This window comes from Ursus maritimus, unplaced genomic scaffold (genome assembly GCF_017311325.1).
Source record: "Ursus maritimus isolate PB19 unplaced genomic scaffold, ASM1731132v1 scaffold_15, whole genome shotgun sequence".
Classification (NCBI taxonomy): domain Eukaryota; kingdom Metazoa; phylum Chordata; class Mammalia; order Carnivora; family Ursidae; genus Ursus; species Ursus maritimus.
Window position 1 is genome coordinate 8,260,616 of NW_024423897.1, and position 12,969 is coordinate 8,273,584.

At 37.3% G+C, this 12,969-nt stretch overlaps 1 protein-coding gene and 1 pseudogene across 1 annotated transcript in view; one reads left to right on the forward strand and one right to left on the reverse strand.

Annotated features, from left to right (window-relative positions):
* The window catches only part of TENM2 (teneurin transmembrane protein 2), a 905,304-nt gene that overhangs the window by 671,473 nt on the left and 220,862 nt on the right, over positions 1 to 12,969 (reverse strand). The gene's annotated exons all lie outside the window — the stretch shown is intronic.
* LOC103664510 lies at positions 6,226 to 6,440 on the forward strand (annotated as a pseudogene).

The window sequence follows — 12,969 nt, forward strand, 5'->3', positions numbered from 1 at the left end:
TAAATTTACTCCATTGCTGGAATTTGAAATTTTTTCCAAGAAAAATAAAAGTTGTATCATTTAAAGTTACTGTACCTTAACAAATGCACCTAACGTGGCACTGCTTTTGCATGCATGAAAGCTCAAAGCCTCAACAACTCCCATGAGCGATTAATCTTCTAACACTAATTAGATATTTGCTAATTAGCGTCTGATGTGTGAAATGAAAAAACATTTTGAAGCTGAAATGAATAGGGTCTAGGAAGATAGGGCTATATTCCAGTTCCCCCTTTTCCATATTATTATCATATTTCATAAATATTAATAAGATCACATGATACAGCCGCTCTATAAAATTATCTCTCTGAACGAAGGCTTTTGTTTGATATAATAGGGATGTGTCAATATTTTGCATATGGGAGAAAGCACTCAATGAAGGAAAGCATTTTTTCCCTCAATGTTAAAGAGATGTCATATTTCATGAATCACTTTTATGCTTGATCAACCAGTCCTACTTTTTAACCTAGACTACTTCCCATAAGGGAAGGTAGAAAATCTTTCTCCAAATCATCACCTCTCTTCCTCTCTTACACCCTAATCTCATCTTGGTTTAAAAGAAAACTTAATAGAATGGAAAATATCTTAAACCTATGATTCTGGGCAATGAAATAATAAAAATCATTATAGAATGGTCAATTTCACTAAGGAATTTGACTAGTAAAAGAGAGAAATTTGAATTTCATTAATTGCATGCATGAGGACAATCCTAAGAAACCTCCTTATGCCATCCTAGTTAAAAAAAAAAAGAAGAAAGAAAGAAAGAAACTGTAAAGAATGGGATAGAGGTTTCAGTGTTCCCAACTCACACACCTAGTCTGTAATATCAAGTCATAAATATTAAGTCATGTTGTATTCATAAAATGTAACATTTTGATTTGGAATATTTCTCAAGTGAAAGCCTACATTAAACATATTTGGTTCTGAAAGAAAAGACCTATAATAATAAACTATTTCAGTTGGTGTGGGATTTTTTGAAAAACCACTCACCTGTGAATGCTGGTCATATCAGAAATTATATCTAATTACAGCATTGATACAGTAATTTGAAATGATAGCTAAGCACAAGTTGACAAAGGTGACATTGAAACATAATGATGATGAGATTATCATTTTCTTAGGCTGACATTTTGTGATTATAATAATGCTGATCGAGATCATTAAAACCATAATGAAGGAAAAGCTCCAAAAACCAGAACAAAATATACCGAGACTAGAGAGAGGCCAACTATTATTTTGAATCCTGCTTCTTCAATATGAATTCTCCTGCCAGCATAAAATTAGGTACTTGCACTACTCCCAGAGACCTGTGGGAACTTCAGTTGATAGACAATGTTTTCTGCCTACTCACAGAAGTTTCTGTTTTACAAAGCTGGAATGAGAGGATAAGGTCATCTATGCCAATTTATCCATTTACACCGGGGATTGTATTCCAATTAGCTTGGAGATTGATTATCAGCTCCCAGATGCAAAACACCAATACACCATCTGCATTGATACTCAGTTATAAGGATCTTCAGCTTAAAATTCATAATGATCTCAAGGCTCTGCCGTGATGCAAACACCAAATGAATGGGATAAGTCTGGCAGACATTACCCTTTCACTTATGATTAAATGAGAATAAAACTAGACAGCTTTTAATTACCAACAACAGAGAAATGAGTCAAGGGGAATCATACCCAATCAAGACATCACCAGTCAATCCAGCGGGCCAACTGGCTGAACCTGGGAAATGTACAACGTTCTGTACCTTGCTCAAACAAGCCTATTTAAATTGTATCAGGTTCAAAGTATCTGATGAGACTTGTTATTCCAGCTGAGTTCTGAACCTTATTTCAAAAACAGAGGATAAATATGTCTCAATTATTTAAAATCACCTTCCAAACTATACATGTATTCTCAAATTTGTTTTTCATTTACCGATGGTATTTGGTGTCTTAAAGGATCAGAGATTCATTGATACTCACTTGGAAGTAGTTTGCAAAAAAATCTATGCCACTAGCTAGGTTAGGTCCAATTGTCCCATTTTGCTGATGAGACAACTGAGACACAGAGTGACAAGTTTGGACTGTAAGTATTGCCTCTTCATGGGAAACTTTCCATTACCTACAGTATCTTACACTCGGAAACATTTGAAAAGATTTCCTCCTTCCTTAAAGTGTCAGATGACTGCTTGTTTTATAGTTCAGATATCATGGTTTTGTTATCACCATTATTTTTCTGCAGGTTTATCAAGGAGGTATGTTACAGTGTGAATTGCCTGATGTCCAAATATATACCATTCCTTAGTAGAATCTATTTCATTTGTAATCTTCATCCTCATACATTTCATCCTCATGAAACCCATCTGGGTTATAATTACACATTTCCCCAAGGATCATCTATGATTTTAATCTTTGCAATGTGCCCAGGAAGATGGATGAGGACAAAGGGCATGGGAGCTAGTAAGAGCTTACACAAGTCCTCACTCAGTGTCAGAAGTAGAATGTGGTGGCCTTATCATAAGGTCTTGTTTTTTTTGTTGTTGTTTGTTTGTTTTTCAAAAAGAAGAATCACCATCATTCTGAGAAAACCAGACTTTTCCTGATGCACAAGGCTCCTGTTTTGCTATTTTTAGTCAACCCATCCTTAGAACTTTTAATTTTTTATTTCATATCAAATCGAACCTTTGATATACTAATTTGAAATGATAGTTACGCACACACTGACGGGCGACACTGACGCTGTCATGCATATACTTCATAGAGTATCTCATTTATTCCTGAAAACATTACAGTCTACATTTTACAGACGAAGCAACGCGGCTCAGAAAACTTTAAATCACTTCAATCCATTTCCTCAAAAGTATTTACTTGGCACATATAGCATGCTGACCACTATGACGGGGCTGGGCACCTGATCTTGGGCCTAACAGACAACTTAAGGTCTACGCTTAAACCAACTACAGGGGCTGGTCTGAGGTCTTAGATCAAGTAACGGATGAGTTCTATCTCTTGCCTGCATCCATGTTAAAATCACATATACCCCAAATTTCCAGACTCATAAACCTCTCTCCTCTCTCACATTTTATTATTATTATCAGGAGTCATTAAACTATAACTCATGAGCCAAATCTAGTCTGCAAACCATTGTGTATGGCCTACGGCTAAGAATTTGTTTCCCCCACTTTTGAAATGTTGTTTTTAAAAAAAAAATTTAAAAAAAAGACCTATGTGACAGAGACATTACGGCCTACAGAACCTTACATATACATTTTTTGGCACTTTCTAGTAAAAGTTTGCTGAATACTGATCTTTATGAAGGAAAGTTAAATTTGCCTTCAAGGTCTTTTCCACGAGTCCTCAATAGCTCTGTACAGACAGTATGTATTGCTGGCTTTAGGGTGTTTGTGGGCGTGATAATTACTCATTTGTAGTTCCATTCTAATCATTGCAGGAAATATTTAGCTTATCAATTCTACGAAACTTCAAAATAAGCCCAGGTAGGCACTATTATTATCCTATTTTGTAGGTTAAGGGACTTAGGCTCGGGATAGTCAGGTATCAGAACATACGGTCCGACAACGAGGCAGGATTCAGACCTTCCTCTGACCAGGCCCACGACTATCCCAGAGGGCATCTACGTACTAAAAAGAAAAACGTGTCCCTTCCTGTTGGAAGCAAACTGCTCGGCAAGAGGATTGGGAGCTAGATTTCAAGCTCATTTTTCTCCTTGGCCAAGCTTCCTGCACAACCATAAGCAGGTTGAGCTTACGAGCCACCGCGCCATCCAATTCTTCTGTGCTAACCTCAGTCTTCAACGAGCATCTTCCTGTTCACTACCTTCTCCTTGGCACTGTTTTCTCACTTGTGACTTTGGCTTTTCTACAAGCAGGTTTAGACTTCCTCTAAGGATCATCACTGTGACCACCTTTGCCAGACTTCTCCTTGTTTCTCAGGCCTCAATTCCCCCAGCCCCCCAAAAGGCATACCTGGTTTCATTGCACTTTGCAGATATTGCATTTTTTTTTTTTTAATAAATCAAAGGCTTGTGGCAACCTTGCATTAAGCAAGTCTATTGGCACCATTTTTCCAATGGTATTTGCTTCACATTTTGGCGATTCTTGTAAAATTTCAAACATTTTCATTATTATTATATTTGTTATGGTGATCTGTGGTCAGGGATCTTTGATGTTACTATTACAATTGTTTTGGGGCACCACAAACCATGCCCATATGAGATGGTGAACTTAATACATATTGTGTGTTCTGACTGTTCCGCTGACCAGCCATTCCCTCCTTCTCTCTCTCCCCCCTTGGGTTTCCCTATTCCCTGAGACACAATATTGAAATTAAGCCAATTAATAATCCTCCAATGGCCTCTAAGTGTTCACGTGGAAGAAGAGTCACACATCTGAAGCTAGAAATGATTAAGCTTAGTGAGGAAGGCACATCAAAAGCCAAGATAGGCCAAAAGCTGGGCCTCTTAGGCCAAACAGTTAAGCTGTGAATGCAAAGGAAAAATTCTTGAAGGCAATTAAAAGCGCTACTCTAGTGAACACATGAATGATAAGAAAGTGGACGTGCCTTGTTGCAGATATGCAGAAAGTTTTAGTGGTCTGGATGGAAGTTCAAAGCAGTCACAATGTTCTCTCAGGACAAAGCCTAATCCAGAGCGAGGCCCTAACTTTCTTTAATTGTATGCAGGCTGAGAGAGGTGAGGAAGCTGCAGAAGAAAAGTGTGAAGCTAGCAGAGTTTGGTTCATGAGGTTTAAAGGAAGAAGCCTTAACATCAAAGTACAAGGTGAAGCAGCAAGTGCTGATGTAGAAACTGCAGCAAGTTCTCCAGAAGACGTAGCCACGGTGAGTAACGAAGGCTGCTACGAAAAACAACAGATCTTCAGTGTAGATGAAACAGCCTTCTCTTGGAAGAAGATGCCATCTAGGACTTTCATAGCTAGAGAGAAGTTAATGCCTGCCTTCAAAGCCTCAAAGGACAGACTGACTCTCTTATTAGGGACGAAAGTAGTTGGTGACTTTAAGTTGAAGCCAGTGCTCATTTACCATCCAGAAAATCCAAAGGCCCTTAAGAATTATGCTAAATCTACCGTGCCTGTGCTTTACAGGAACCAACAAAACCTGGGTGACAGCATATCTGTTTACAATTTGGTTTACTGAATATCTTAAGCCCACTGTTGAGACCTGCTACTCAGAGAAAAAGATTCCTTTCAAAATATTACCACTCACTGACAAAGCAATTGGTCACCCAAGAGCCGTGATGGAGATGTACAATGAGATTAATGTTCTTTTCATGCCTGCTGACACAGCATCCACTGTGCAGCCCGTGGATCAAGGAGAAATTTCAACTTTCAAGTCTTATTATTTAAGAAATACATTTTGTAAGGCTATAGCTGCCATAGTGATTCCTCTGATGGATCTGAGCAAAGTCAATTGAACACATTTTGGAAAGGATTCCATCATTCTGGATGCCATTAAGAATATTTGTGTTTGAAGCAACTGGGCTGGCCGAGGGCTCTGGGCAGGGTGGTCATGGGCTGTCAGACCATGCAGAGTGGAGCGTGCAGCTGGCTCCTGCCTTAGTGCTGAGGGGTATCCACGTGCCGCTATCTGTGGTTGCCCGCCCACAGGTGCCTTCATGCACCAGGGTGGTGGCGGTGGGCAGATAAGAACGAGAAGATGGGGGACCTACCTCGTGCCTTTGACCCAGTGTTGCTCAAATTCTCCAAGAAGACACTCAGATATGAAGCATTAACAAATGAGTTGATTAATGCAGAGTTGGGAATAGCCTATCCAATTTTTGATGGGGTTCCTAATATGATACCGCAGGCAACTAGGATGACACATCAAAATAAGAAGAAGAAATGGAGGAGAACTAGATCATATTTAAAAGCAAAAACATAGTGGCACCTGGGTGGCTCAGTCGAGTAGGTATGTGACTCTTGAATTTGGCTTAGGTCATGATCTCAGGTTCATGATCTCAGGGTTGTGAGATCAAACCCCCCATTGGGCTCCATGCTGGGTGTGGAGACTGCTTAAGAGTCTCTCTTTCCCTCTTCCTCTATGCCCCATCCCCCCTAGAGCTCTGTCTCTCTAAAAAACAAACAAACAAACAACACACAGAACTAAATTTTCTTAATACCGCTTACCTTTTCAAAAGTCAGAATGGCAGGTAATAAGTGGGGGACAAGAATGTTTCTGTCTCTTCCTCCATTGACTGCCCTTAGTCTGTTGGTCTCTTTAGCAGGACTGTTCTACTCAGCCTCCATGGAAGAAAACTTCCCATGGGCTGCACTAGCACAACCAGCCTGTGCTTTTACAGTCTGCTCAGGCTGATTACCATGCCATGTTACATGTTCTTCCACCTTTGGATCTGGATGGGTATTAAACTCTTCAGGAATAATTAATACAACCAGAGCCAAGATAGTATATATATTAATGATATGTCTTGAGTGTCTATCTCTGAAAGCTCAACTACGTGAAAACAGTGGAAACCCACTTAACTTGCAGGGAAGTTACTTTGCTTTGCTTTTTCTCAGAGGTTTAGGACTTGGGAGGCTTAAGCTGCAGAAGCTTCTCTTTGTACTTTTGTTCTGCCCTTCTCTTTTGAAAATTGTAACTTACAACTACCATATCAGAAGAAACATCTCAACAAAGCTTCCTGTTGGAAATTAATGGTCCCAAACATCACCTGATGACTTTATTAAGAAATAATAAAAAAAAGTTAATCATTAAAATTTTATTTGTTTATTTGAGATTCAAAGTATTTGGCAGAGTCACATGTTAAGGATGACGGAAATAATTCCAAAGGAGCTATGGAATAGTTGTAGAGAAATGTATTTGAGCTAGGGTGGTAGAAAACTACAATAAAATGGAAATTTCATGTACTTGCAAACACTCTGAGTCTGCAAAATTACTTTTGTTTCTTCAGCATCAAATGCTTACAACAGTAATGATAAAATAAGAGGACACTTTCTCATTAAACAAAAAAGAATATTTGTGTTTCATGGGAAGAGGTCAAAATATCAACACAAACAGAAGTTTGGAAGTAGTTGATTTCAACCCTCATGGATGATTTTGAGGGGTTCACAGCTTCAATGGAGGAAGTAACTGCAGATGGGGTAGAAACAGCAAGAGAAGTAGAATGAGAAGTGGAACCTGAGGATATGACTGAATTGCTGCAATTTCACGATAAAACTTGAACAGATGAGGAATTGCTTCTTATGGATGAGCAAAGAAAGTGCTTCTTGAGATGGCATCTACTGGTGAAGATACTGTGGAAATTGTTGAAGTGACAACAAAGCACTGAGATATCACATAAACTTAGTTGATAAAGCAGAGGCAGGTTTGAGAGGATTGACTCCAATTTTGAAAGAAGTTCTACTGTGGGTAAAATGTGATCAAACAGCATTGCATGCTACAGAGAAATTGCTTATGAAAGGAAGAGTCAATCAATGCAGCAAACTTCATTGTTGTCTTATTTTAAGAAATTGCCACAGGCACTCTGACCTCCAGCAACCCTGATCAGTCAACAACCATCATCATGGAGGCAAGACAATCCACCAGCAAAAAGATTATGACTTGCTGAAAGCTCAGATGATGGTTAGCATTTTCTAGCAATAAAGTATTTTTTAATTAAGGTATGTAAGTTTTTTTAGACATAATGCTACTGCACACTTAACAGACTACAGTATAAATTTTATATGCACTGGGAAACCAAAAAATTCATCTGACTTGTTTTACTGCAATCTTCACTTTATTGCTATGGTCTAGAATGAATCCATAATATCTCTGAGCTATGTCTGTATTCATGCAGCCCTCAGAGATGCAAAAGAATAGCAAAGAGGGGAACCTGGGACAACGCTATGGATGGAATGGACCTAAGAGACATATACAGAACATTCTCTCCAATGATAGTACAATGCACATTCTTCTGAAGTGCACATAGAACATTTTCCAGGACAGGCCACATGTTAGGCCACAAAAGTCAGCAAATTCAATGATACTGAAATCATACCATTTTCTCTGACTGCAGTGGCATAAAACTAGAAATCAATAACAGGAGTTAAACTGAAAAACTTGTGGATGTGTGAAAATTAAACAATACCCTCTTGAACAATAAATTGATCAAAGAAGAAATTAAAGGGAAATAAAAACGTTTCTTGAGACAAATGAAATGGAAACACAACATACCAGAACTTGTGGAATGCAGCAAAAGCAGTGCTAAGAGGGAAGGTCATAGCTAAATCCCTGCACTAAAAGGCAAGAACCATACCAAATAAACAAGCTAACTTTATAACTTAAGGAACTAGAAAAAAGATGAACAAATTGAACCCAAATGTAGCAGAAGAAAGGAAACAATTAAGAACAGAGTAGAAATAAATGAAATAGAAGACAAAAAAAAAGCAATGGAAAAGACTAACCAAACTAAGAGTTGGTTCTTTGAAAAGATAAAATTGATGAACCTTAGCTAGACTAACCAAAAGAGAGAGAGAGAGAGAGAGAGAGAGAGAGAGAGAGAGAGAAAGGACTCAAATAAACAAAGGCATAAATAAAAAGGAGACATTACAGTTGATTACACAAGAATTCAAAGGATCGTAACAGTCTACTATTAACAACTATGCACCAACTAACTGAACAACCTAGAAGAAATGGAAAAATTTTTAGAAACATACAACTTAGCAAGATTAAATGAAAAAGAAATAGAATATCTGAATTGGTCAATTGCCACTAGGGAGAGTGAATCAGTATCAAAACCCTTCCAATGAAGAAAAGCCCAGGACCAGATGGCTTCACTGGTGAATTTTACCGAATATTTAAAGAAGAAGTAACACCAGTTTTTATCAAGCCCTTCCAACAACAACAACAACACAACACAACACAACACAAAACAAAACAAAACAAAAAAACACAACCCAAAAAACAAACAAACAAGAAACCCAAAGAGGAGGGAACAGCCCCAGACTCATTTTACAAGGTCAGCATTACCCTGATACCAAAACCAGAAAAAGACACTACTAGAAAACTATATTCTATATCAGGCCAATATTCTTGGTAACTTTAATTGCAAAAATTCTCAATGAAACAATAGTAAACTGAATTCAGCAGCACATGAAAGTTTCATTCACCATAATCAAGCAGGATTTATCCCTGGGATTCAAGAATGGTTTAACATATGCAAATCAATCAGTATGATATATCACATTAATAGAATGAAATAAAAGAATCATATCATCACCTCAATCGATGCAGAAAAGAACATCTGACAAAATTTAATACCTATTTGTGATTAAAAATTCTAGATAAATTAGGCATAGAAGGAACATATCTCAACATAATAAAGCCCATAATGGTAAGCCTGCAACTAACATCATACTCAATGGTGAAAGGATAAAAGCTTTTCCTCCAAGATCAGGAACAAAACAAGGGTGCCCACTCTTACCTCTCCTATTCAACACAGTACTGGAAGTTCTAGCAAGAGCAGTCAGACATGAAAAAAAAATCCAAGGTATCATAATTGAAAAGAAAGAAAGAAAATTGTCTCTATTTGCAGGAGACATGATTTTATATACAGAAAATCCTAAAAACTCAATAAAAAAAAACCTGTTATATCCAATCAGTGAATTTAGTAAAATTGCAGGATACAAAATTAACATACAAATACAAGTAGCAATTCTATACATTAACAACAAAATTTCTGAAAAAGAAATAAGGAAATCAATACCATTTACTATAGCATCAAAAACAATAAAATGCCAAGAAATAAATTTAACTAAAGAGGAGAAAGATTTCTACACTGAAAAATACAAGACATTGATGGAAAAAAATAGAAAAAGAGACAAATAAATGGAAAAGTATCCCTGTTCATGTATTAGAAAAACTAATATTGTTAAAATGTCAATACTACTAAAAACACTCCTAAAATTTATATGGAACCATAAAAGACCCTGAATTGCCAGAGAATCTTGAGAAAGAACAAAGCAGGAAATATCACATTTCTTGATTTTAAGCTATGCTAAAAAGCCATAGTCATCAAAATAGTATGGTACTGATGTAAAACAAGTAGACCAAAGGAACAGAATTGACAGCCTAGAAAACACCCAAGCAAATATGGTCAAACAATATTTCACAAGGGAGCCAAGAGTACTCAATGGAGAAAAGGCAGTCATTTAATAAATGGTGCTTGGATAACTGAATATTCACATGTAAAAGAATGAAACTAGACCCATATCTCATACCACTCACAAAAATTAACTCCAAATGGATTAAAGATTTAATGTAAGACCTGAAAACATGAAACTTCTAGAAGAAAACATAGGAACAAAGATCCTTAACATAGGTCTTGGTAATGATTTCCTTTTAATATGACACATAAAGCACAAGGAATAAAATAAAAAATAAACAAGTAGGAGTACATCAAACTAAAAAACTTCTGCACACAAAAGGAACCATCAATGAAATGAAAGACAACCTACAGAATGGGAACAATATATATGAACCATATATTTGATAAGAGGTTAATGTCTAAAATATAAATAATTCATATAATCAGTAGCAAATAATAATAATAATAATAATCTAATGAAAAAAAATGGGCAAAGGACCTGAATAGATTTCTTCACAGAAAAGGTACATGAGAAGATGCTCACCATCACTAGCCATTAAGGTAATGCAAATTAAAACCACAGCAAGATATCACGTCATGCCCACCAGAATGGTCATCAACAAAAACAAAAGTGAAAAACAAATGCTGGTGTGGATATGGAGAAATGTGCACCATTGGTGGGATTTTAAATTGGTACAACCACTAGAGAAAATAGTATGGGGGATCCTCAAAAAATTAAAAATGAACTACTGTATGACTGAGAATTCTACTTCTGGGAATATATCCAAAGGTAGGAAAGCATGAATTTAAGAAGCTATCTGTACCCACATGTTCATAGCAGCATTATTTATAATAGCCAAGATGTGGAAACAACTAAGTGTCCATACATAGAGGAATGAATAAAGAAGTGATTATATATAGATATAGATACAGACATAAAATGGAATATTATTTAGCCATAAAAAATGAGAAAATTCTACCATCATTTGCAACAACATGAATAGACCTTGAAGACATTAAGTGAAATAGTGAAATAAGTCAAAGACAAATACTGTATGATCTTATTTATATGTGTAATCTAAAAGAAAAAAAATCATAGAAAAAGAGATCACATTTATGGTTACCAGAGGTGGGGGTGGGGGTCAGGGGAGGAAGAATTGGAGGAAGGTGGTCCAAAGGTGCAACCTTCCAGTTATAAGATAAGTACTGGCGATGTAATGTACAGCATGGTGATTACAGCCAACACTACTGTGTGATATATAGGAAAGTTGTTAAGAGAGTAAATCCTAAGAGTTCTCATCACAAGCAGAGATGTTTATTCTTTTCTTCTTTCTTTTCTTTTTATTGTATCTATATGAGAGGACGGAAGTAGCTGAACCTTTCAAGGTCATCATTTCAGAATATATGTAAATCAACCATCCCGATATATGTCTTAAACTTGTTCAGTGATGTATATCAACTGTCACTAAAACTGAGGGGAAAAAAGAGGGGAGACTGAATAATTCTACCCACCCACTTGAGTCAGAGTGGCTAGGGTATCAAATGAGTAGGGAATCCTCTCAAGCAGTAACTTATATTATGCACCCCTTGGGCTTCTCCCTGGAACCTTCTGAAAAGGCACATCCAGAAGGCACTGGTACAAGCCAAAAGGTAACTGGAAAGTTATCTGAACTTGGATTTTACAAGTTCTATATCTTGGTCTAAAAAGAAAACCGACAATTTTCATCTCAGGGAAGTGATAATTTAATTTAACCTAGAACAGCCATGTTGACAGCATGCTTCTAATTGTCCAAAATATGAAGAAAAAAAAAAGGAAAGAAGTAATCGTATTAAAGAGAAACTCTATCTTGAAGACACGGAAAATGTTGGGTTCAAGGGACTCTTGTTTAGGTCTTATGTATTCTGCGAAGGTAGATATTACATTAGGAATAATGAACGATAGGAGTGACAGGGCAGCATGGAAACAGGGTTTAAGAGAAGGTGGGGGGACAGGAAAGTCTCATCAGGTCCTATCTGTACTATCCCTAGACCATCATAGCTACCCTCCTTATTGACAGTCTCACCTCTATCCTGCACACCAAATTAATCATCCTGGAAATTGTTTCATCATGTCCCACTATTGCTCAAATACCCTTCAAAGGGTTCTTAACTGAAAAATCAAATCCAATTGCTTTCCCATGGCATTCAATGTAGGGCTGCCAGATAAAATATAGGATACCCAGTTAAATTTGAATTTCAAATAAACAATAATTTTGCTTGGGACCAGCTATGCCAAAAATTACTTGTTGTTTACGTGAAATTCAAATTTAACTGGGTATCCTGTAATTTTATTTGCTAAATCTGCAAATTCAAAGCCATTTCTAATCTGGTCCCAATCTCCCTTTGGAGCTTTATCTTTTTGCATTCCATTAAAGTGGTTTTCTTGCCCTGTGAATTGCACAGAGAATATTCTGGTGTCCAAGTCTGGCTTCTACTGGCACCCTCACCTGAAATGTCTATTTTTCTCTCTCTATCCAGCAAAGTACTACAACACAGTCCTCAATGAGTATACTTGGCCCCTGAGTAATTACATCTGTGAGATGCATATGTTCCTCAGTCGACACTTGGTAAATACCTATAGTGTTTCTTTTTTTTTTTTTTCCCAAAGATTTTATTTGTTTATTTGACAGAGAGAGAGAGAGACAGCCAGCGAGAGAGGGAACACAAGCAAGGGGAGTGGGAGAGGAAGAAGCAGGCTCCCAGTGGAGCAGGGAGCCCGATGCGGGGCTCGATCCCAGGACTCTGGGATCACGCCCTGAGCCGAAGGCAGACGCTTAACGACTGAGCCACCC